Source organism: Pseudorca crassidens, chromosome 6, assembly GCF_039906515.1.
Source record: "Pseudorca crassidens isolate mPseCra1 chromosome 6, mPseCra1.hap1, whole genome shotgun sequence".
NCBI classification, from domain to species: Eukaryota; Metazoa; Chordata; class Mammalia; order Artiodactyla; family Delphinidae; genus Pseudorca; species Pseudorca crassidens.
In genome coordinates this window covers 117,975,562-118,000,303 of record NC_090301.1, presented here as the reverse complement: position 1 = coordinate 118,000,303, position 24,742 = coordinate 117,975,562, and the positions used below count along the sequence as shown (strand labels likewise).

The window sequence follows — 24,742 nt, the reverse complement described above, 5'->3', positions numbered from 1 at the left end:
CATTCAATAAACCTTAGTCCCTTACCACTGTCTCCTTCCTCCTCCTTTCAGATGGTCTCAAGCAACCTGGAGAGGGTGATGGTGAGCACAGCCGTCTCTATATAAGCAGCCCATGGCTATGCGGTCAGCTCATTCATTCAACAGTTGTTTATGGAGCCCCCACTACGTTCCAGAATACAGGCCTGAAGGAGACACGCGAGACTCCTGCCATCTCGGAGCTTATGGTCTAGCCTGGGAGACACCCAATACACAGGTAAACACAAAGATAAGAATTTCCCATGATGACAAATGCTAAAGAGGGATGATAGGTATTTAAATTGGGAAGTCAGCAGTTGCAGCTGAAGTTTATATGGAAGGGTCTGGAGGATATTTGGTTGGAAAGTGGGGTCAGAGTATTTGTTTTGAAATGACTTTTTTCTTAAGTTGGGAGTTTATTTGGAGGTGTCTTTGGGAGTGAGCTATTTTGGATTTTATAGGGGGAAGAAACTAACATCCCTCAAAGCCCGTGCTCTGGCACCAACACTGTTGAAGGGCTAATTCATGTTTGAGCCAAGTTCTTCAAGACGAGGTGGAATCAGGCATGTGAAGTTCTGGGGGAAGAGGTTTGGAGCCAAGGGCCAGTGTGTTGGACCCACGAGGGACGGTGGAGCCGGATGCAGTGAGGGGGCTGCCAGGAGATGGAGCAGGCAGGGCCTCTGGCCTGGGACACAGGTTGTTAGGGTATAATTCTTGGTGCAGGGAGTAACTGGAGGGCTTTGAGCAGGGCTGGGGTGCCCATATCTGACTTACGGTTTAAACATTTACATGTTTTAGAATATTTAGATGCAGTGGTAAATACTAGCAGCAGACCCTGTTGTGGTCAGTTGTACCTGGGAATGTTACACGTGCCGTGTCTTACTGGAAGAAACAGGAAGTGTTGAACGGACAGAAGTAGCCCACCATGCTGTTGCCAATGAGATACTCGGAGCCCACGATTCAGAAGACAAGACATCACAACTGTGATGTTTTTGTGACCACGGGGGGGAAAGGGAGACATACGGGGGGGGACAGAGGATGCCTCTCTTTTTTTCTCCCTTGTGTGCTCCCTCACCCGCCCCAATGAATCGTGTGTCATCTGAGAACCCACCAGGTCTCAGGGTTGGAGCCCTTCGCCAGAGGCTTTCATGAGTTTGGCTGGGTTCCTGGGACTTCTCTCAGGGCCCTTCCCTTGCTGCTGCCACAAGGGGTGGGGGGCTGCCGAGAAAGGGCAGATAAGTAGGGTCAAGTCCACAGGAACACTGAGAGGTGCAGCTTGTGATTCCACTGTGATTCTCTCAGAGCAGGTGCACACCCACTGACTCACGCTTACATACAGACACTTCCAGTCACATCAACTTGAGTTGCTTCTTGCCCCCATATACAGACCTCTGACGTGTATCGACATACACAAGGGCCTGATCCAGCAGACCCTGGCGACCACAGAAGTCTGCACACATTCGTCGGCTGCCATAGGGAACTCGCCTCCTCTGTGGGACTCACATCCAAACTCCCAACACAAAGGGCCGCACAAGCAGAAGAGCCTTGGTCGTATGGAGCCTCCCTCTGAGGACCAGGTCTGGTTACAATCCATCATCCACCAGCCTCAAAATGCAAATTCTATAATTAAATTCCATTCCAATAGACAGGTGATTTTGAAACTGTGGCCCATGACCCATTAGTGGGTCACAAAATCGATTCACTGGGTTGCAACCAACTTTCCAAAACAAAAAGTACAATAGATAAATACAATAGGATAGGAACATGAGTCTGTCTCTACTGCGTAGTAAGAGTGCTGTAATTTTACAATTTAAAAATTTATGTGTGCATGTGTACTGGATTGCAGTGTGACTTTATTTTTAACTATGATTTTGTGGCCAAAAAGAAAAAGAGTTTGAAAGGCACCACAAAACCTTATTTCCTAGTCTAACACTGTGATGCGCAGTGCGAGAAGACTTTTTCCTTTCCCTGCCCTCTGGGAGCCTGGGCCCGGGCAGAGCAGGGTGATGTGGCCTGGCAGTGCCCTGACCCGCGGTGTGGGGAGCAGGGAGGCTGGCAGCTGAGGCCTTGTCTGGTGGGTGGGCAGGGGAAGGAGAGCTGGCTGGGGAAGAAGTTAAGAGATGTTTATTAAAAAAAATCCATGGGACTGGAGAAGGGGGCGGTGGTGGCAAAGGCTGAGGCTCCTTCCAGGTTTGGGGATTGGGTGACTGAGGCTAGGAATGAAGGAAGGAGGGCAGATTTGTCTTTTGTGAGGGTTGATGGTGAGATTCATTGCAAACATCTTGAGTTTGGGGATGTGTGTTAGACATTTAGTTGGACATGACCATGGTGGTCCATGGAGTCCAGGAGACAAATGGGCCAGAAGTGCAGATTTGGGGTCTCTTGCGTGGGTGCGAGCAAGATAGGCTCAGGGAGGGTGTGGAAGGAAAGGAGAAGAGGGCCCAGGAAAATGCCCTGAGAATCACTGATGTGCGAAGACGGACCAGAGGTGGGAAGCTGTGATGGAGTGTGTGGGGAGTGCCTGGCCTCTGGTAGAGAGCTGTCCTGGAAGCCTCTCCAGGGAAGAGGCCATCTGCTGTGTCACATGCAGCACGGCACTGAGGCTGTAACTGGGGAGAAGACCTGAAACAACCAGAGGGCTGCAGGGGCCCAGCTTCAGGCTGTTGACTCCTTGGGTCCATGAACCTCAGAGACCTTTGAGAACTTTCTTCAACGTCAGGAGCCATAAGGAAAGAGAGTGAAGTCAGGGAAGGGCGAGACAGGGGGTCTGTTTGAAGGTGGAGCTGTCAAGCTGGCAGCTGAACCCCCTCCCCGTACTAGCCTCCCTTCTCCTGGCTGCACAGGGTCAGCCCCCTAAGGCAGCCAAGGGACCATGGATGCCCAGAGACCTGAGTTCTCATTCTGGCCATCAGAAGCTGCTTACTCTCCATGGACCTCATTCCTGATCTACAAATACACGAGATATCTATTGCTAGAATAATCTCTTGGACCTCTGCCTTCTCTGAAATTCTTTGAGGCCATCTGTGAAATGGGGTTAATCACGCTTGCCCGGTTCTTTCATAGGAGGAACGCTTTTGAGAACCATCGAGAACCACCAAAGCAAGGGTGTTAAGGTTATAGTTGTTACCAATTAGATTCAAAAGGGCCTTTAGGGGCCCGAGCAGGCCAAGGAATTACTGAATTCCCCATTTTCTTCCTGGAAGTACCTTCTCCTTCCCCTCTACCTCCTGACTCCTTCTCCACTGTATTCTCAAAATTGTGCATAGAGGTTGGTAAAAATCTGAGAATAGGAGGAAAAGAGAGGCAAAACTCATTAATCCAGTGAATAATTGTTGGGTACCAACTGGGCGCAGTTCTCTGTTGGATGCTGGGGTTACCATGGAGACCAGGAGGCAAGACTGGCCCTAAAGACTGCCCACTGCTGGTGCAGAGCGGAACCACCCCTGCAGCTTTTCAAATCCAGATTCCATGGGTCCTATGCCAGACCTACCTACCTCGAAGCTCCAAGGATACAGCCCTGGTGTGTGTCTGTTTAAAAAGCTGCACAGGGGATTTTGTTGCACTTGGAAAGGTGAGGACCAATGAGTGGGAAGATGAGAAGCAGCCCTTTGAGATGGAGTGGTTTAAGTGCTAAAAGAAAGTAGGATGGTAATTGCTGGGACAGGGCGCTAAGGAAACCTAGAGGGGGAGACATGAGGCCCCAGGAGTTGGTGGGCATGGGTGCAATCAGGAAAGAGTTCCTGGAGGAGATGCTGCCCACAGTGAGTTTTGAAGGATGCGGGAAGAGGGAACAGCATGTGCAAAGGCACAGAGGCTTTCCATGTATGGTCATGTGTTTCCTGAAAGGTGTCTACACATAAAGTGCACAGTTCAGGTTAAAGGTGTACCTCATAGGCAAATCTACCTGTGACCCTGAGAAAGTCCTACTGCAGACCCCTGTCTTTACACAAGAACTTGGACGGGCTTCCATCATGAGGCTGGATGTGTTAGCTGGGAAACCAGTTCCAGTTGACGTTGGATTAATGCAAACAAGAGAGGCAACCACATTAAACCGTCTCTGGCCGAGAGTGGGCTTTTCTCAGATTTTACAAGGATCAGGCAAGAATGAATGGGTTGATTTATTGAGCCCTCATTATGGGCAGGCCTATACCTGCATCGTTGCTAGCTATCCAAAAGTAGGTATTATTTCCTCCATCTTAGTCAGCAACTCAGAGAGATGGAGTGATTTGCCCAAGGTCACACAGCAAGTGAGTGGCAGAGCTAGGACTTGGGTCTAAGCTTTCCCAGGCACACAGTGCAGTGGTGAATTCTGCCTGGGCTTGAATCTTGGATCCCATATTTCCAAGGGATCTGGGGCAAGTTCCTTAGGCTCTCTGTGCCTCAGTTTCTTCCTCTTTAAAGAGGCAAGGCTGATGGAGTCTTCCTGGCAGGGCTGTTATGAGGATTGAATGAGCAGTGTCTGCACACAGCGGGTGCCCAATAACTGGTAGTGGGAATGCTGCTGCGGCTGGTGGCGGTCACGCCTACTTCCAAGGCTGGGCTTCCCTCACTGTCAAACACAGGGACTCAGACTGGACGGAGCCAAGGCTCACCACCCAGCTCTGAAATTCTGGAATGGATTTTGAATTTCAGTTTCTGGAAGCACAGCTGATGTCCGGAAATAACTTGCCTGGAGGCAGGGGGATTATCCCTTTGACCTTCCTGAGTACCCAGTTTGCTTAGCTTGCCCGAGGCAGACGCAGGGATAGTGGCCTTCCTGTCCCTCCTTCAGGAGGATGGGCTGCCTTGGAGGGCTCTGGGGAAAACTCTGGATGGAAAAGCAAACTGGGCTGTTATGAAAAGGGTGCTGGCCTACCTGCCCCAGTGGCAGACAGGAGAGAGAGAGAAAACTCCGGAAGTGGCAAATTTTCCGCAAGTACTCAGCCGTAAAGCCCCTTTGAAGGGACTTATAAAGGGCCTGTGTGCTGGGGCAGGCACCGTGGCAGGGCCCAGGGGCCTTCGGAGGCTGCCAGGGCATGGCTGCGGGGGGCAGGCAGAGGCCTGCCGGGGGTGGAGGTTCTATGAACATGAGCCTGATGGAGGTGGGGGGTGTGTGTGTGTGTGTGTGTGTGTGTGTGTGTGTGTGTGTGATGACAACACGTCCTTGGAAAGGACCATTCTGGAAGTCGCATGAAGCTGTGGGAAGGAAAGGCAGGAGACAAAAGCTGGAAGGAAAAATGCCAGCGCAGATGGGCAAGATTCCGAGCCCAGGACCGGGGTCTGCCCCCTGGGAGACCCCGCACATCTGGGCCTGCCCGAGGTGGGTGTGCTGCAGGCCCAGAGAAGGAATGGATGGCCGTAGGTGTTGGGAGGCTCTGGACAGAGTTTCCTCTCCACTGTGGGAAAAGCAAAGGAAGACAGCCTCCTGCATCTCTCTTGTCTGTCGACCCAGGTGCAGAGTCAGGGTAGCAATCCAGAAGATGTCATTTTAACCCATTGTGAAAGGCAAAGGCCTTCTGAGTTTGGCCCAAATCACCTCGGCTGTGTGGCCACAATCGTTATTTTCACTTGGCCAATTCAGAATAGTAACGGTTTTCTGCCGGACCCTTTGGGGACTGGAGATGCATAAGGAGGTGTTTGGTGAAAGAACACTGAAGAGATGAAAGAAGGGTTGAAGTCACAGAGCATCCACTGTGGGCTGAAGAGCATTCCAGGCACCACAGGGGCACCAAACGACGCAGAAGATGAGGGCCTCCCCTGCCAGAGAACAGGAGCCACCCAAACTCACAAAGACACAGCCACAGTGACCTAACGTGATCAACAACAAGAAGAACGAGCGCAGACATTAGTATGTATGTATACGTACACGTGGAATACTTAGTACGTGCAAGACAGTTTCAGGTGCTTTAGCTATGTTCAGTCATTTAACCCCTGGAAGAATACGAGGGAGGTGGAATTACTAACTTCCTTTTGCTAACAAGGAAACGGAGGCACAAGGAAATCAAATAATAGGCCTTCAGGTCCAAAGTGTGGGGAAGGATTGATGAGCCCCAGTTTGCAGCTGAAGAAAATGAAACTCAGCAAGGTAGCTAGGCTCACTTGGACATACACAGAAAGCCACGCTTTGCGGACTAGAGCATGGATTATAAACAGGCTTGATGTGTAACGTGAAGACCCTTGACTGCACTCACGTTGTGTGCAGGCTGTTGGCTGAACCCAGGCCTTTTGACCTGAAGCACAGGTGTTCTCTTCCGGTCCTCAGTGCCTGGGGGTCCTCAGATCCCCTGGCCCCCTGATCCACCCTGTGCTGGCATCCTGGGGCACACGCTACCCAACAGGAGCAGGTTTCCCTGCATACTCTACTTTCTCACAAGTGCTCCCAGCCTGAGGATGGAGCTGGACTTCAGAGAAACCTGGGATCTGCACTCAGCCCAGCCCAGGCCCCTGACAACTCAACCTTCTGACACCCCCTCACCAGACACTTTGAGGGTTTCAGACTTCAGTGGTCTGTAAACATTTGGGGCCGAGGATCCCTTTGTTTAAATGGTATCTTATTCAGAAGCTTATTAAGACCACGAGGATGCTGACCTGGCTGAGAATGGAGACCCCGGCCAGCCTCGTGGTCGGCCTGGTTGCTGTGCTGGCCCCTTGGGCTCCTTGGAGCACGTTTGAACCCTTGCAAAACGAGATGCTTTTTGAGACTCCATCTAGCCTGACGCCGTGTGATCTGTTGCTCATCAGACGGGTCCCTACTCTGTAGAGAAGCTTGATCACATGTCCAGGCCCACAGTGGCCTCTGGTCTGTTTCGGGTAACAGTGAAAGAACAAAGGTTTCTGCGTCCCTCTGGCCCTTGTCCCACTCAGCAAGTGCAATTGGTTAAACATGTCAGTTTTGGGGGAACGGACCTGCATTTTAGTCTCATCTCTTCTAGTTCCTAGCTGGGTGACCTTGGACAAATCATTCTATTCATCCAAGCCTGTTTCTTCTCCCTCTTAGTGGGGATACTTTAAGTAAAATAACGCCTGCAGAGCCCTTGGCCCAGAGTCTGTCCCCACTGTCTGTATGCAGCACTGTGCCTGTTCATTGCACGGCCCTGGCTCTGGCCAGCATGCTGCATCAGGACTGGACCCAGGCTTTACTTCTGGCAAAATTGGGGGGTGTTCTGGGCACCTCCTTCCTTCCAGCTGTCCCTCTTCTCTCTGCTCCCCTTTGATGCACCCACAGAGCTGTTACAGCATGAAATTCCCCTGCCCCACAGCTCATCTTATCGAGCTCAGAGATGCTTTGGGCCTCCCAAGGTGAACAACAGCAAGCCTGTTACCCTGAGCTCGTCTCCCAGGCAGGGCTGTGAGCCCCATCCACTACAACTTCGTTGGGCTCTCCTGGCTGCCTGCACTGGGTCACCAGGGGGCAAACCGACCCCCTCACCTCTCTGGCCCCAGCACCCAGCCCTGGCCCAGGGCATTTAAAATAGTCAATCCTAGTGGAACATTTGGAGATAACAGTCTTACTTATTTCTCATTCAAAGGAGTGATTCTGAAGGTAAAAATGTCCGGCCAGCTCAGTTCAAGGGGTGTAGAGGATATTCCTTTTTACAAAGACCCCAATACCCTTTAAATTATGTGCTTAAGTGACAGGCCTTTGCCATGCGGCCAGAAGAGGAGTTTTGCTGTTTTGTTTCAAAGAGGAGTTTTTGATCTCAGAAAATGTCATTTGAGGCAGTGAGTTAGGGCAGGAGGGAGAAAAGGGGCTTCTTATATTCCAGAGCAGGGCCTTGTTTGAGACGCTGGCGAGGAATTCTAAAACGAGCCATTCTCAAAGCCGGGGAAGGAGTTCTTTGTCTCCATGGTAGCCAGAGAAGACGTAGGATGGACGCCAGGAAGAAATATAAATTTCCCAGGGGAGGACACAGACCAACTGAAGGAAATCAGCATTTGTCCAGAAAAGCATGATGGCAGTACCAAAGGCCAGCACAGTTACCACTGTTCAGGTTCTTTGGAGTCCATTACCTGACCCCAAGCCCCCAAGTCTATATTGCTTATATTATCCAGGTAATTGAAAGCAAACAGTGGGTATCTTCTCATGCGACTGCAGGTGCTGAGCGTAGATCGAAAAAGCGACTCCAAAGGCAGAGTCGGGGGCTTCGGTGACCATCTACATGTAAGAGGATGTTTTGGGGCTTTTGACGGGGAAGGCTGAAGTTAAAGGCTATAGTTGGTGACCCAGATCCCTGTCTACTTTGTGCTCTGCAGGCCAGAGAGTGTCGCGTGTGAATTCATACACTTGCCCAGTGGAGGTGATGGCAGAGGCTTACCCCAATGGAGGTGGACGAGAGTCTATGGCTCAGACGAGGCAAGGCCCTCGTGCCAAGGAAGCCTCCCGCATCTGCATCCAACAGCAATGCCCGGTAGCAGAGTGGGCAGCCAGACCCTCGGCCCAGGGGTACCCGGGAGCTGTAGGAATGATTTAGGGAAGGACAGGACGCAGGAGCTGACTGGAGGTTACATAGCATCTAGTCTCATCCCCCCATCCCACAGGCCAAGACACTGAGATCCAGAGCTGCTGAACTGCTGGCAATTTGAATGTCAGCAGTGTTATTATGCATCTGATTCCTGAAAAGATCAACAGTATCAGCATCTCTAAACACCATCGTGTTGATCAAGTAACTCACAGTTTGGGACCGTGAAAGTAGAATCCAGGCTGTAAAATGGCCCCTTAGGTGAAACAAAGAGACAAACCAGCAAACAAAACTAAATTAACAACTGGGAAAATGCTTGCAACTTATCATACCAGGAAAGAGTGAATTTCTTTATACATAAAGAACCATTATAAATTAATAAGAAGAGAACCACCAACTCAACAGAAAATACGACAAAGGATGTGCATCGTTCACGGAAGAGGAAGTTCAAATGGCTCTTAAGCATCTACAGAGTTGCTCAGCTTCACTCATAATAGTAGAAATACACAGTTAAAATATGAGATAATGCTTTTCACCTGCCTGGAAAAGAGCAAAGAGTTCCATATCACCTTGTGCTCCCCAGCCTATGGGGAAACAGGCACTTTTATATAATGTTGCTGGAAGTATAAACTGATAAAATCTCTGCAGAGAATAATTTGGTAACAACTATCAAAATGAAAAATGGGGCTTCCCTGGTGGCGCAGTGGTTGGGAGTTCGCCTGCCGATGCAGGGGACGCGGGTTCATGCCCCGGTCCGGGAAGATCCCACATGCCGCAGAGTGGCTGAGCCCGTGAGCCATGGCCGCTGAGCCTGCGCGTCCGGAGCCTGTGCTCCGCAACGGGAGAGGCCACGGCAGTGAGAGGCCGCATACCGCAAAAAAAAAAAAGAAAAATGCACATTCCCTTTTAGGTCCAGGAATTTTTCCTGTAAATATGTTAGCACACTTGCAAGGTGATCACATACAAAGATTTTCACTACAGCACTGGGAACAAAAAATAAGAGTCAAGTAATTAAGAAACTACTTAGAGGACTTATTAGATAAATTATGGTATAATTATGGTATATCCATATAATAAAATATTACATAACCATTAAAAAGAATGAGACAGCGTTGTATATGGATATAGAATAATCCTTCATATGTATTGTTAAGTGAAAAGAATAATTGCACAACAAATGCTACTATTTCTATAAACAGCAACAAATAGATATACATATATATGTGTTTATGTATCTACACAGACATATATATATGAAGTTGCTTACACATGCACAGAAAGTCTTTGGAAGGATATACTCATAAAAATAGTGGCAGTGGTTGCCTCTGGGAAGGAGAACTGGGTGACTGCATAGCTGAGGGATCTGGGTGGAGGGGAACTTTTCACTGTGTGCTCTCTTGTCCCTTTTGAATTTTGTGTCGTGTGCATATGTTCCCGGTGTTAAAGGCTTTTAATTCAGCTATCTGAGATTCAGAGAGGAGGATCTCCAGGCCAATCTCACCCCCTAGTGACAGTCTCACTCCGGGTGACAGTGGCTTTGATGAGACTCAGGCCTGGGAGTGAGGCTCTGCCTGGGACTGGCTCACCTGCGGGCCAGAGAAGGCCTGGGAGTGGGGAGGACCCGGGCTGGCTCAGAAGGTCTAGGAACCCTCAAGTCCACTGGAATCAAAACAGAGCATTTGAATTGCCCGTGATCTTGAAAACACATGGCTAGGTCAAATCACAGGCGCATTTCCCAGTGTCTGTCTGACTTCCTCTGTCCCCCAACCCCGGAGGGTGTGGTCTGTGAGGACAGGGACAGTCACGTAGCCTTTTGTGCAGAGTCTGTGATGACCCGTGTGACCTGCCCCAGCAGTGCTGCATGCGTACCTGCAGGTACTTACAAGGGTGGTGATGGAGTCAGCTAGCTGTGGGGGTCAGTGGGTATTACCAGCATGGCTGTTTACACCCAGGTGTCGTCTCTACCGGGAGCAGGTGGCACAGCGGGAAGAAGGTGGCATTTGGAGCCCTGCTGCCTTGGGTTTGAGTGTGGGCTCTATGCGTATGAGGAATATAGTGCTAAAGGTAGGCAAGGAAGCCGTTAGCCTGATGAGCCTTGGTGGTGACCTAAGGAAGCCGGCCCAAATCTAAGCTTATAAATGCCTCAGAGCTATGAAATCAAAACTCTAAGGATGACCAATCATAAACAGCCAGCTAGGCTTTAAGCTTTAGCCAATCAAATAATTTCCTTTCTTTGCCTCTGTGCTTTCTTTATATAAAGTCTTTCCTGGCTCCTCTGGTGGGGTGCCTAATTACTTCAGGCTTGGCGTTGCCGCATTCCAATCAATGTTTGCTCAAATAAACTCAAACATTTTAATATGCCTCAGTTGATCTTTTAACAATAGATAGGAGCAAGATCCTTAACCTTCCTGAGCCTCAGTTTCTGATCAGCGAAATGGGGATGTACCTTGCGGGCTGTCACTAGGCGATGTGAATGGGGGTGTGGCGTGGAGTCTCAGCCCCTCCCAGATGCCCGTGTTACCTGGTGTCACTGAAGTGACCTTGTTGGCAGGTGGTTATGTTAATTAACGGCCTCTGGGCAGGTGGCCTAGGTTTGAATCCTGGCTGTGCATGTTGTAGGCTGTGGGACTTAGGATAAGTTACTTGACCTCTCTGTGTTATATAATCTGTAAAATCGGGATAAAAAATAGTACGTAGCTCATCTAGGGTTGTCGTGAGGATAAAAATGAGATACTTAACATTTAGCCTGACTTGGAGTAAACCATCAAGAATATTTGCTTCCATTCTTATCATTCTTATTATTTTGAAACAACTTGATAACATCTAGTCAGTCAATGACTGATCTTAAGAAATTTTGGTTACTAGGTTGAACTTTTCTTTTTTTGGACACACAGTGGGACGTGCTGGAATTGGCATCTCCCGTGTGGGCAGCTTACGTTTTCCAGAGATACGGATCAGGCAAATGGGCAAAATGTACCCAGTTAGACTCACCATTGTTTCCCAGGAAACCGCATCTCATCTGGCAGTGCCCACGTGGGACCAGGTCAGGGAGGAGTCATGAAGGGTTTGTTTCAAAGAAATAAAAAATCCTGTGCAGTTCAGCGAGGAACACGGAACCTTTGGAGTAGTCTTTGAAGAGAAGGAAAATGAGATTCAGAAGACCTCAATGCAGGGGAGAAGCAGTGTCTGTCCATGGGGGGAAACTATGGATTTTTTCTGAGATTCTGTGTACAAAGGAAAGGGGAGGCTGTGTTTGGGAAGCTGAAATATTTTTGGCTCTCTTTCCAGGAAAGAAACTTTATGGAAATTAAAAAAAGGAAACGGGTGGGAGCAAAAAACCTCTAGACAGATCAACTCCAAGAGTGTAAACGGTTACAGAACTTAGAGAAACTGGCTTTGAGGGGGTTTAGCAAAGGCAAATAATTCCAGATAGGTGCCAAGCACCCCATGGAACCATTTATTGAAGTAATGTCAGAACGGAGATTTATAAGAGGAACTTAATAACAACAAAAACTCACTTGACCCCTCCTCCCAAATTAGACGACACACCTCCACAGCAGCAATAAGGAGAAGAAATGTTTTGGGAGATGAGGGGAGTGGGATGGAGGAGGGATCAGTGTAGGGTACCTATATTAATTAAAGAAATAAACCCAAATGACACATCCCACAAAAAGGATACACGGGCCTAGCTGGGACTTCTTGCCTCCTTGGCATTCTATTAGAACCTTGTGTAAATGATTACTTTTTTTTTTTTCCTGGCATGTGGGGTCTTCCTGCACCGGGGCACGAACCCGTGTCCCCTGCATCAGCAGGCGGGCTCTCAACCACTGCGCCACCAGCGAAGCCCCTAAATGATTACTTTTTGATTCAGGGGTTCCCTAGAACGTGCTTCCATTCCATGGCTGGACCAGGCTGAACATCAAGGGAGAAGCCCACTCCTCCCCAGTATTTCAGAATAGTTTTAAGAGAGCAGGGTGGCCCTTTCCCACCATGTTCCTCGCAGACCTGCGAGATCACTCCTGTTCTGAGGTGCTTGCTAGGAAGGCATGTGGGTTTCTGAAAGTGGCTTCACCCAGCATCTGAAGGCTCCCTGGCGACACGTCACAGAATCAGAATTTAACCTGAGGCCACTTGTCACACAGCTGAGTGTCACTGGGCCAGACCTCTGGTCAACAGGAAAACTGAAGAAAGCGAGGGACACCCAGCCGGCATCCTTCCCGGCAACCCTGGGTCATTCCAGAAGCACAGGGGCATCTCAGCACCCTGGGCACCATGAGAGAAGAAATTGAAACAGGATCTAGGTCCACGCTGTTCCTTCATTCCGATGATGATTTTTTTATTTCACCACCACGAAATTTCAGCCATAGGATGGCTGAAAACAGCCGGCCGCACACCTCGGAGGCTGAATCCTATTTTGTAAGCACTTCCTCACAGCCTCCCAAAGTTTAAATATTAATTTGCCCGTAATTGGCGGAGAAAACAAACAGGCAATTAAAACCGTTACAAAGCTGACTTTCTCCTTCCTCTGCTGTCCCCTCCCTTTTCATTTCCCTGCCGCCTAGAACTGGTTGTAAGACAATGGGACCCCGAGCTGTGTGGAATTCTAAGCCCGGACTTGCCTTAAAGCTACAATATGGATTTAATTTATATGCAAATGCAAGCAATAAAAAGGCAGACACTGTAGAAATTATAGGGTTCGCCCCCCTCCTTTCTTAGGAGATGCTCAAACCCTTTCTCTCCTCTTCCAACTAAGACCTAATTATTATTGGTTCCTACTACCTCCCTCTTCTCTTCCTGCCCATTCTGGGTGTAAACTGGGCCGTTTAAGAAAGCCCACAGAATACTCGGAACAAGAGAAGGAGAGAAGAGCAGAGCATTAGGATAATTTCACAGTCTGATTTCCCCTCCCCCCAACCTTTTTTTTTTGGCCTGCCAGGCCCTCCTGTTGGCCAGTAGAACGCAAAAGTGATCAAAGCCAGCCGGAAGCCTTAAGTAGGCCAAAATGGGGCTAAAGTATGCTAATAGAGGAGCTAAATATACTTTAATCCTGTTATAATACAAGGTAACTTGGAGGCAGGGATAGGGCCTGGTCAGGGCTTTGGAAGGGGCCGGAGGGGGGCCGGGACCCCTGGGAAGCCTGAATAGAAGTCGCTTCCTATTCTTTCTCTGGCTGGGGGTGGGGTGGGCGCCTTCCTCCTCAGATGCCCACACCAGCCCCGCCTGCCCCCGTTCGTTTACTGAGTGTCAACAGTTGGGTGAACAAGACTTCGCAGCCCTTAGATCAGTACTCTGTGACCCTCCACATTGAAGCCACACCATTCATCCAAGCCTTCCAGCTGTTGCCTGAAGATGAAGGGTTTTTTTTTTCCCCCCAAAGTAGGCCATGGCTTAGGAGAACACTAGGCAACAGTTTAAATTATGTCCTCATCACCACCCAGCTTGCTCTGCAGATCCTGGGTGGGGGGCATGTGTGCAAAGCCTGCCTGTCTGGCCTGGTGAACAGCTACGTGGACCAACCTATACACTGTGGGCAGTACAGAGAGGGCCTCGGAAGGGAAAACAGCCTCTGTGTCCACCTTCAGAGCCGGCGTCCACCGGGCTAATCTCTAACTTTAGGGAGGAGGGAGGGCACCAACCTTGATGAGGTAACTCTCTCTGGAGGAAGGGCTTGGGGTCCTCTGCTCCCCATTTCTCTCCGGGCTCTGGGCCTTGCTCCAGAATGTCAGCGAAGCAGGACCCAGGAGTGTCCGCTCTCTTGCCAGAGAACCAGGGTCCAGGCCCAAGGACCTCGGAGGAGACTGATGGAATTTTCCAGCCGTCCAACCGCCACTGGTATCAGAAGATTGAAAACGAAGGTCGTGTTGCGTTGAGGCGTACCGCCCTCTGTGGAGCCGGGAGTCTGAAGGGTGGAGTGGGAGGGGAGACGGCCCCAAATATCTCTCCGTCAAGTACAAATTACATACTGGATATAGTAAGTGGTAATGGTGGATTCTGAGTCTGACTTAGCTTTGTGTGAGAATGCCGTTGGTGTGCCCTCTGAAATGCTGAGTCGGTGGTACATGCAAACAAAAAGGAATTCAGTCCCAACGGAATATGGTTTGTTTGAATTCAGGCACAGCTTTTTCTTTCTTACTTTCTTCCCTTTTTCTTTCTTCGTTCCTCTTATTCTCTTCCTTCCTCCCCTTCCTCCCATCAAGCCCCTACTTGGATGCTCTAAAGGGCAGAGCCCTTCTGACACATTGTGTGCCGGGAGAGGTGATTTTATGAAGTTGACCAGAACAATTAGGTCCTGAAAAGCGGGCGGTGAGGTGGGAGATCTTTTCTATCTCCACTCTCCTACCCCCTCCCACCCAACCCACACGAGGCCTCCCCATTTCCTGGTCTGCAAAGTGAGGGGTCTGTCCAAGGTGGTCCCTAAACTCCGCTCTGAGGCCTCTGACAGTTCAGGTGGCCATCTGTCCCCAACCTCTGCAGCAAGTACATATGGGTCTGGAAGGGCTGGTAACACAGTCGGTGCCGGAGGTGTGCCCCATGTTGATGCATGGAATATGTCACCCCAATAGTGCAGGGGAAGGGCTTGGAGGGGCAGTGCCACCTCACACAGAGAGAACCCACAGGTTTCAACTTAAGAGAGACTAGATTTTGATCCTGGCTCTTTCACTTACTGGCATTGTGATTAGAGGCAAATTCTTAATTTCTCCACCCTTGAGTTATGGAATCTGCAAAATGGGTGTAGGAGTACCTATGTCTTGGGGTTTTGAGGATCAGATGAGCTAATACCTGTGATGTGCTTAATATAGGCCTTAGAACATGGTAAGTACCTACCGAAAGTTACCTCTGCTGCTGTAAGACTTGGAGTGTTGGCCATCCCTCTGTTATCGGATGAAAATGTCCTTTTGGTCCTTTAAGTATTTCTGCAAGAGTCAAATGTAAAGTCTGCGTGCAGCCAGTTCTGAATGTTTCCCTCCCCCCATCCTCTTTCTACCACATTCGAGGGCATTTGTGTTGCTCAAATCTTGCTTCAGAATTGATGCCGAGGAGGTGTTTGGTCCTGCAGCAGATAAAGGCTCTCGCACATCCTACTTATTTCTGGTTCTGCCTCTTCCTGGAGTCCTGGGTGGGGTAAGGCCCCGCTAAGCATAAGGGAAAAATTAAAACTATTTGCAAATGTCCCATCTGGCCACAACTTTCTATTTCTCACTTGAGTAGAATCCCCACCCCCCACTCTCCCCCTACTCCCCGCCAACCACAAATCTTGCCGCGTGAGTCATCACTTCTCTTCTTGCAACAACTCATAAAGTGGTTTTAATTATATGGTGTTTTTCCAAGTAAACAACGCCACCGAAAGAGAAAACACCTTCTGATTTTTTGCTGAAATTAAGTTGGGAACCTCCCCAGCACCTCGATTGCTGACGACGTCAGCGACCTGAGGCTTCCGACACTGTGGTACCGTCCTCATTCTTGTGCAAGTTCTCTCTGGACGGTAGCGACAAGGAAGTAGGAACCAGCACAGAGATCCAGTGAGAAAAACATGAAATGGAACTTCAGGACAGGGCTCCAGATCCCAGGGAAATCTAGGAGTTATTTTGGTAACAGTTTTGCCAGGGGAAAAATATGCAAAGATCTTTGTTTCCACCATAAACAAACACAATATTATTCCGACTTCAGGAAGACCACGAGGCGTCCTTCCAGGACACTGTCGCAAACACATGAATAGTAACAGCAGATTACCGAGCGATCCGCTTCCTCCTTTATTTAAACTCTTAATGTTCCACACGTTCATTAACATTTCCCTGCGTGTCTCATTATTATCTCATCAAACATTTATTATTACTTCAAGATAGATAATTAAAATTTTATACAGTGATTTCTCTGTATGACAATCCAAGAGAATGCCCCCTCCCCTCCCTAGCACTCGTCTGCACCCTCACAATCGGGTCATAAAACTCATGAACTTTCAATTCAGTGTGCAGAAAGCATAGGCACAAAATCTAAAATTCATTTTGAATGGGAGTTTAGTTTCCTGCATAATGATTCAGTTATTGTAATTGTTAAAGAACCAGAGAAAGGGGTCTTGGAGGACAATCCTTGCTCTTCATCAAATAAATAACTGGACTCCATTGATAACATTACGAGATAGACAAACAATGTAGTGAGCGAATTTTTTTTTTTTTTTTTTTTTTTTGTGCTACGCGGGCCTCTCACTGCTGTGGCCTCTCCCGTTGCGGAGCACAGGCTCCGGACGCGCAGGCTCAGCGGCCATGGCTCACAGGCCCAGCCGCTCCGTGGCATGTGGGATCTTCCCGGACCGGGGCACGAACCTGTGTCCCCTGCCTCGGCAGGCGGACTCTCAACCACTGCGCCACGAGGGATGCACGGTGAGCGATTTTTAAGGCCAGAAGTGGATTCGTTAGAATCGAGTATTCCCAGACAGAAAATGCAATAAATTCAAAAAGATTAGCAAAGCATTACTCTCTTTCCAGGATGCATATGACATTTAGGATTAGAAATCCTGATATGGATTAGATATCACACATATTGCACAGAGCACAAAAGTATCAAATTCATCACAACCAGGATGAGATATTTTTTCACTGGAATTTAAGAATGTAGGTAGGTTCTCCGCTACTTACATTTTGGAAGAGAATTTCCGGGTGGGAGGACCATCCAGCCTTAAGAAGTCTGTGACATCTTGTGGTCCTTGTGCCACTTCCTCGCCTAGACTTGAGCCTGAGCAGAAAAATTATGTGAGACCAAACCTGGCCTTGAGGGGCTTGACATGAAATTTCTTAAATGGCTTGAATTTGGTTTTGGAGCTATACATCTTATCACTTCACTGGAAAATAATGAGTGCCAAGTTCCAGAAAATTTAAACAGTTTCACATTTCTTCTTTAAATATGCAAACCAGAAAGATGTTGACTTAGTCTGTCTAATTAATTAAATAGATTAATGCCGCTGAATTTGGGAAAAATTCTAAAGCTATCCTTCAATTACTATCGTCCTGATCCTAAGAGGGGAAAGGCTAAGGGTTGTGACCCATCTCTTCTAAACTTTTCAAATGCGTGCTTTGAAAAGCATCACTTGGCAAACAACCATTTTCCCTCTTTGGGGCTTTTCACCCATAGCGGGTTCAGGTTTCAGCATTGTTCACCAAGAGAACGTTTGCTCTGCACTCACTGGGCAGGGCAGCGGCTGAGACCGCGGGCAGGTACAGCCTGGGGTTCTGAGCTGCGGAAGGAGGCAGAGGGCTGGTCTTTTTAACAGGCGCTCTGGCTGTTGAGCCATTGTGTGTGACCACGTGGGTCCGCCCTGGGATGGACGGCCAGTGCCACTTCTGGCCTCGAGGCCCACTTCCTGACATTGTCTTCTCCTTCTCCCAGGCTGCTTCGTGTTCTCTGTGTGTGGCAACCGCACAGCTCAGCTACAAGAATGTATTAACATACCAAATAGGCCTGGGGCATAGATAAATACACGGTCCTTGCTCTCAAGGAGCTTTAATTCGTTAATTTTCATTGTGCTCCTACTGTGTGCTGGCAAGTGAAAGTTCGTGTACTGTACAGGCAGAATCAACTTTGGTCTCAAAGCGCTTGGTATAGAGTGTGATCCTAGGAAGTCTGAGGGGTTTGCAGGGCCCGGGGTGGCTTGAGGTTGGGGAGACATGCGTGACGATGGAGCAGGGATATAGTGGTGGGTAGGCTTTGAAGAACACAGAGAAGGTACCAGGAGTCTAGTCACACCTTTATCAAACCCTTACTGGGCGTCTGCATGGTAAGCAAGGCACAAGGTTGACTGACTAGGGGCTGGATCCCAGAGGTCTCACGAATCTAGAGTCTAACCGCTTGGAGAGGGGGCGGGCTGTGATTCGTCTTTTTGACTCTCACCCTGATAGCTGAGGAGGCGCGCACTCAAAAGCTAGATGTGTAACTGAATTGAAATCGACATCTGCCCTTCTGGATATTTTTTGCAAAAGGCCCCTGAACCCCCTCACCTCTTTTTTTCCCCTTAGCTATTTTTAGGACCTTCCTCTTTTGTTCTTCAAACTTCAGAGTCTCTTCTTCAAGATGCTGAGATCTTGGGTCGTAGCATCTTTCCTTAGATCCCAAGGCCTGAGGATTTTCTGAGTGCCCCAGGGACATCTACCAAGGTGTCAAGCTTCATTGGGGTGAGGTGAGAGGACAAAGGAAGTATTCGCCCTCCAATTTCCCTTTTGATCGGGAAGAGAAGAGCTAAGATTTGTTGGTGCCCAGTAAGGTCATTCTCACAATGAACTTGTGGGGTAGGTATTACATTGTCACCCTTGTGGAGAGAGGAAAAGTGAACCCCGGAGTGGTCACAAAACTCATGGCCAAGTGACCCAACTCCTCATTCAGAGTTTTAGAGGGGCTCCCAGAACACTTTGCTTCCACGTCTGTCTGTCCCCAGTGGCACGGGAGTCTCTCCTAGGGCAGGCATCACGTCTGAGTCGTCTGCTGCACATACCTCGCACAGAACGACCCTCAGTAAGGACGGGCTGAATCAAAGGACAACTCTCCCATTGTGATCGGGGCCGAGAGCCGGTTCTAGAGGATCATCTGTCACAAAAACAAACCAGGAAACAGCAGGATAATCTAACACCAGCAACATGTGCAGTTTTCATTTTGCAGTTTTCTTGAATTCTCTCCTTGCTGCAGTGGTGCTGACACAGCCTAACATTGAGCAAATCTGAGCTCACCCTCACCTCTAGCCCCGTTAAATTGGTTTGATCAGCCTGGTGGCCTGGAATGTCTGAAGTCTTGCAAAAGACACAGGCCTGCTTGTTAATGGGTCTCACAAACACTCCCAAATTTGACATGGCTCAACTGTTGCCAGGCGATCTCCGTCTGCCTCTAGCCCTGCCTCTGCCCTCGCCATCAGTACAAGAGAGTAAATATATCTGGTTGACCCCTTCAAACATCATTTAGTTTAGAACAACATCCTGATTTTGATAATGGAGCCAGAGGTCACATCTTGGAAAAGTCAAAAGGACTAGACAAACGCAAGGTGTGGGGATGAGGGGAAGTCTGGCTTAAGGCAGAGTAGGGTTGGTCTAGGCTTGAAATATCAAAAGTGTGACCTTGGACGAGTCACTTAACCTCTCTTGAATTTCTATGTCCTTTTTTTGGAAAGGAAGTTTACTAAGGGTTGCCATGAGGACAAGATGAAATGACCAGTGAGAGAGCACTTTGCACAGGTTTGTGGTGGGGTGGGCACTCCATGGAGGGTAGCTATTATTACTTTCATTTCTGACTTCTACATAAATCTAATGTACATTCACTACAGCTCACTTGGCCAAGAACCTTTCAGAGTCCCATTACTCATTGGATCCTGGCATGACAGAAGTCTGGAACAGAGGACAGGAGTCTGGAACTAGTCCAGGTAAGTATTTTCAATGAGTGAAGGGGGCTGACCCAGAGGCAATAGAGAGTGGTGGAGTCTGTGGCAAATGCACATGCCTTGTCTCATGGGGCTATTGTGGCCCATATCCAGCCAGTGCCAGATATAAGTGTGGGCTAAAGTCTCAGATTTTTGCAAAAAAAAAGTCTTTTTTTTTTTTTAGTGTGAAATTAGCTGTTTACAATTTAATAGTTTTTGAAAATACGGTACAGGTGAACTGCACGTGTGGGTCAAGTCAAATGTCTGTGGGCCAGATGCAGGCCTCCAGTTTATGACCTCTGGCCCAGAAACTCTGCCCTCTTCTGGACAAGCAGGAGGCACTGTGGAGCCGGGAATGGCAGGAGCTGGCAGAATCTACTTGGACCTTCATCTCGTATAAAGTGCTGTGAAGGTCTAAGCCAGCTCTCGTAGGACCCTGGGGACGATTAAATGAATATCTAGCACAGTGCTTGGCAGATGACAGGAATTCAGTGTTGTCGTGTTGTACGTCCTACAGGGAATATTTTCCCAAGATCTCTTAGGTCAGCGATGGCTTTGGGGGCTATATCAATTCCATTTTCTGCCCCCATTTCAGGGTTAATGTCATTATAGGGTCTTAGGAGCATCATCAGGGTTTGGGTATAATCCACTTCTCTCAATATTTTTTGCATTATTATTTGTGGTGGATAATTACACTTGAGGAATTTTAGTACTAGAAAGGCCTTTAGAAATAACCTAGTCCCACCTCTGTATTTCACAGAAAAGGAGACCTGACATCCCAGAGAAGCCGAGTGACTTACCCAGGTCCTACAAGCAGCCTGCCTGGGCTTCTGCTTTAGCTGTGGTTAGATTTGAGGTTCCAGGTCTGGCTTGGTTTAGTTCAGGGCCAGGTTAATAGCTTGTCTGACAAGGACCAGATGGGGAACATCACAATGTCTGGGTCTGGGGGCTGGTGGAAGGTTCATGCTACTACTTGTGAACTGAGTAATGGGGCCTGACTCATGGGGGGCTTAGGAATTGGGGGAGAGTGTGGGGGGAGAAGCAAGGGAGCTGATAGGAAGGTTATGCAGGAGAATTGCAGTCCAGGGAAGAATGAGTCTCTGAGTCTTGTCAAGTATCCCCCATCCCCCCACCCTACTTTATTTTTCTCCACCTCCTAAAATTCCCCACTGTTTGATGACGTAGTGTCTTCATTGTCTGACTCCTCCTAGTAGAATGTAAGTTCCATGGGGGCAGAGCTCTTTGTTTTGACGGCTGCTGTGTCCCCCATGCTCAGCGCAGGCCCTGGAGCACAGCAATGTTTGTCGTATGAGTAACAGCAGCAGTGTGTGCACACGCTCAAATAGTCATATGTGTCTCCATCCTTTGCGCAAGGGATGGGACCAGTCACAGATCCACTCACGTCTGAGGTACTTTAGGTGATTTGCCCATTGTGACAGTGCTGAAAAGTTGCTAGAAAATTGGACCCAGAAACCAGTCCCCTGATTCTAAACCAGTCCCCTCGTCACTTCGCATATAGAGTCCACAGTCTTGGCAATACTACTTTGACTGTTGCTTCAGTGCTTGTGGGTGGAAAGGAAGATTTGCATTAAAAGTTGGAATTTAAGAAGAAATCATCAGAGATTCACGAATAGAGTATCATATTGCTCTGGTTTGGAGTGGTTCAATGTGACAGAGCTTGTCCTATTGAAATAAAAGTGATCCTACTTTTATCCTCAAGAGTTTGTCTGAAGTCATGATCCAGATGGAAAACAGGAAGTGTTTCCTGAGTTTTGGAAGTAAGGTGGGAGACTCAGTCCCAACTTGGTGCCCAGACTTGTAGAGCCCCAAGGAAGCCGGGGATCTCCCCATTCATAGAATTACGGACTCACAAGGCTCAGAGCTGAATGGACCTTAGAAATACCATCTGGCTCCACGTTTTCCAAAGAATGGTGCATACATTCTGGCTAACAAGACTATGAACATTTTATATTTTAATAGTTACATACTTATTTTAATATGTAGTAGACAAAAATAATTATTTCATTAATCCCATGATTTCAGGCTATTGTTTAAGGTAAGCCTTGTGAAAAAGTGAGTTTTTAAAAAAGAGAAGTATTAGGTTAATCAGAGGCTAAGGATTATGAGAAAATGGCAAAAATCCTTTCGGTACATAAAGGCCTGAAGTTTGAGAAACTTAATTTTGTAGCTAAGGAAAAAAATTAGTAATACCCTTACCAAAGTCACTAAAGAAGTTGGTGGCAAAGCTATGCCTTGAGCACAGGTCTTCTGACTCCCAGGCAAGTGGAATTCCAAGGAGGGGAGGGCATCTTCCAAGCCTCCTCGACAATTGTATTCATCCTTTGCTGACTGTACTGATCTGTCATCCCTCCATTCAACAAATGTTTCCTGACCAGCAGTGGCCATGTGTTGGGTGGGATAGAGAAGTGGTGGAAGAATTATGTCACTCTCCCTGTCACCAGGGAGCCTTCAGTCTATTGGTGAAGCAGGCATTCACATGAAACAAGAGCGATCACTATACACTTTTGATCATGCAGCCCCATCAGTCCCCCATTATGATTACTTATTTATAAACCATATGTATCTCTTTCTACACTAGTGTTATATTCAGGATAAAACATACACAAAGTTAGAGACTAATGAGAGTGAGCTAAAAACAAAGTAAGGAGTGTCAATACTTATAATAAAATTTTAAAAGATTGTATTTATCAATGTGACAAAAGGAACTAAATATAAAAAGAAATAAATTCAAAGGAAACTAAATACTTATAGAAACAAAAGGGGATGCAATAAAGGTGCATTAAGTAATACTTTTTAGTATTGAAAAAGTTATTTTTATTTATTAATGGCAAAAGACATTTTGTTCTCTTTCAAAATTATTATTAGTTTTAGAAAAATGTATTTGAATATGTTTTAATGTTGGTTTAACCCTTTGTGATAGATCATTGGATTCAAAGTTCTGGTCCTAAGTTTAGCTTTTAAAAAAATACTTAGTTTTAATGGTTGTCAGAGCTGAAAAAAGAATCTTTATAAAGACATAGAAATCTAAATGGAAGAAATGCAATGTTGGCTATGCTTACTAAACCAAGGTACTCATTTAAAAAAAATCCCATCCAGCAATTATGCAAAGGTTTTTATTGAAATTCATCTAGTCAGCTAGTCAGTTTCCATCTTCCTTAATGTCAATTCTTGTAAGCTAATCAAAAGTTGTATTTTTAACAAATGGGTTCAAGATCTACTGAAGCTCTCCTTTCAGAGAATTTTTAAATAGGTTAGAAACTTGTTTCCAAGTTTTTTTTAGGTATGCAAATACTAGAGCATTTTAAGGAAAAAGTATTACATATATCATCTTGAAGAAGAAAATTACACAATAATGGATACATCTCCAAACATCTGTGCTCAAAGTACTTTTGCTATAGCATACGTTACTTTGGCAAAACAAGTTATTTATCACTCCTTGTTAAAATATTACTTTTACCTGGAAAGGATAGATTTTTTTTTTAATTAAGAATATTCCAGAGCTTCCCTGGTGGTGCAGTGGTTGAGAGTCCGCCTGCCGATGCAGGGGACGCGGATTCGTGCCCCGGTCCGGGAAGATCCCACGTGCCCACATGCTGCAGAGAGGCTGGGGTCTGTGAGCCATGGCTGCTTAGCCTGCGCGTCCGGAGCCTGTGCTCTGCAACAGGAGAGGCCACAGCAGTGAGAGGCCTGCGCACTGCAAAAAAAAAAAAAAAAAAAAAAAAAGAATATTCCAGCTGTTACAGTATGAGAGCCAGTTTCGTAACAAAAAGGTCCAGCAAATTTAGAACAATTTTTTTTTGCAAAAGAAGACTATATAACTCATGTTAAAATCGATTATTTTTAACAAAATACTTTGCCAAGAGATAACCTACACTCCTCTTAGGGTACAAAAGATATTCATGGTCACTCCACATCTTATTACAAAGTGTTGTAAATATTCTACTACTTAAGATGATGTAATCCATAACTTCCACATATACTGTGTAATGTCACAAGATGCTGAAACAATCAGAGGAGTGAGGGAGTCATCATCATTCCCACCATACTGTGAGCCTGAGGGTCTAACTTAATGAACCAGTGAGGGGCAACAATGCCAAATCCTGAATTAGCTATTTGCAAAGGTTGTGTTACTCTTTAGCCAGATAAAAACACAAGTAGAATTTCCTATTCTTTCTTCATACATCCTACTCTGGAGGTGAATGGACTGGAGACAAATCCAGAATGATATACATTGCAGAGTTATGCGGTGTAGACCTTAAGAAAAGTGGGCTGGAATGTCAGCATCGGATGAGTGAAGTGATTTGGAAGTGAGAGAGGAGCTGATTAGGGTCCCTATGGCAGGACTTCTGGGCAGCCTCTGGGAAGGCGTGGGCTCCCTTTTGGTCTCTCCTTCCCTGCAGGGACTGACAGCCCACCTCCCCGGACAGAGGGGGAGCCAGAGCTGCGTGATGGGTGTGGGGAGTCGGAGTTCATGGTCCTCTGATTCCTAGCAGAGCCACAGGGTCTGGCCTATCTGTCTGCCGCTCTCCAGGACCATCCACGTCCGTCTTTGCCTTGCCATCACTGCATGCGAGCTCCTGATGGGTCCTAGTTTCCTTATTTCCCAGGAACAATCCAGCCACCCTGGCTAGGCCTGTGCATAGTTCCTTCAGAGGTCATGGCCCGAGGCCCTGCGTCTACAGTTGGCCCCTTAATGTTGACCCTGAATGCAGCAGCTCTCACGGATCTACAGCCCTTACTCTGGAGGATCAGAGACCGTAGGCCATGGGACCATAAAGACATTTCCTGTTATGCCTCATCAAAACCAGGACCAGATCCTTCAAGGTTGGGCCTGGAGGGAGTCTGCACTTGGCTGGCCGTCGTGAGACCAAGAGCT

At 47.6% G+C, this 24,742-nt stretch overlaps 2 long non-coding RNA genes across 2 annotated transcripts in view; one reads left to right on the top strand and one right to left on the bottom strand.

Moving 5' to 3' along the window:
- The first annotated feature begins 60 nt into the window (after positions 1-60).
- The window catches only part of LOC137225916 (uncharacterized), a 37,867-nt gene continuing 13,185 nt past the window's right edge, over positions 61-24,742 (top strand). The window contains exons 1-2 of the long non-coding RNA XR_010944088.1: positions 61-253; positions 19,753-19,848. This is a non-coding gene — a long non-coding RNA (uncharacterized lncRNA). The remainder of the gene's footprint in view (positions 254-19,752; positions 19,849-24,742) is intronic.
- Positions 11,460-15,348, bottom strand: LOC137225915 (uncharacterized). Its single transcript, XR_010944087.1, has 3 exons — positions 15,279-15,348; positions 14,090-14,497; positions 11,460-11,582 (listed from the first exon to the last, which is right to left on the bottom strand). It is a non-coding gene; the product is annotated as an uncharacterized lncRNA (long non-coding RNA).